Genomic DNA, 1,435 nt, shown 5'->3' with positions numbered 1-1,435 from the left:
TTTTCAGATTTATGGAAAATTAACAGTGACATGAAAATTTTATGATGATACTGCGACAGAAATTTTATAATATACAAATTCATCTCAGGACAGAATTTAACAAGTGCGCAGCGTAGATATCATGAGGGTAAGCGGCTGCACCAGTGGGTATGCCACTTGAAAGCTTATTTACTATTAAAATTTTGTTTTAACTAAACTTTTGTTTACACCTTATGATGATTTATAGTAAGACTGGAAACTTGGTTGAGCACTGCATCAGCGCGCCACATACAATGTGAGATAAACCAACCTGCAGAAATTAAGTAACTCAACGATCTGCAATGAATTCAAGAAACTTATGCGGATAACAATTCTGTATTGGATTTTACGAAAAATATAAAACAAAAGAATCAGGAGTAGCCTGGATTTGGTTATGTTGCTAGTCGACAGCAGTTATGAAAAATTAGATTTATATGAGATAAAAGCAGCTAAGTGCTGTTCATTCAACTCGAAATAGGGGGTGGGCAGAATTTTCAGTTTAAGGCGATCTCCCTTCAGCTTAGTATTATTACGAGCTCAACGATGGGGATCATTAGACAGGAAAAAAGGGCGGGACAGCATAGCAGGAAGGAATGAGGGAGAGGTTGAAGGATGGAGGAGGTGGAAGTTGTCATATGCGTTCTTCCACTCAATCTTCACGTATAATATTCAAGCGTTGTTTCATTTATCAATACTGCCAACATTGATGGGCATTGAGTTATTTTCTCAATGACAGAAAATAGGTGCATCTGTATAAGTCAGTGCTATTGGCGATACAATGACATAATAGAAACTTTAAGGAGTCATTTCAAAAATGAAGGGAACGTTACTGCCATTTTGAAAGTATCAAAGGTGGTAGTATAAAAGTGTGTTCTCTAGCTAACAGCAGCTTTCCTATGTCATGCTGAAACAATCTTGTGCACGATTTGAGCAGTGACAAGCATTTAGGGATGGGATTGTGCGACTGCAGTATCCTGGTGACAAACATTTCCTTTAAACAATTAGCAATAAACATTACACTGGGCAGTAAAGATAATGCAAGAGGGGTTCAACTGCTATGTCAGAGTACTACTTTACAAATGGATTTGTAAGGACTATTGAAAATTATAGCAAAATATACCATTAGTACTATTATATAATGGCTTTGCCGTAATAAAGTCTCGAATATTAATTAAACATCATTACTGAAGAACAACGCGCTAGTTTCCATTCAAAAAGACTAAAATCAAACAACTACGAAAAGCTTAAAAAGCGCGCATGTTTAGTGCAGTGTGCCAAGAGAAAGAAAGAAAGCATTGTATGAAAATAGCAAATATTTGAAAATTCATACCTGTCAGTAGACCTGTCAGGGATGACGTATAAAACAACGTAGAGCCATACATTTGTACTGATGTTCGTGGGCTTCTTCTATTATTTA

Source organism: Trichinella spiralis (assembly GCF_000181795.1).
Source record: "Trichinella spiralis strain ISS 195 chromosome Unknown Scfld2, whole genome shotgun sequence".
NCBI lineage: Eukaryota > Metazoa > Nematoda > Enoplea > Trichinellida > Trichinellidae > Trichinella > Trichinella spiralis.
The sequence above is the reverse complement of the archived record's forward strand: the minus strand, read 5'-3'. Positions refer to the sequence as shown.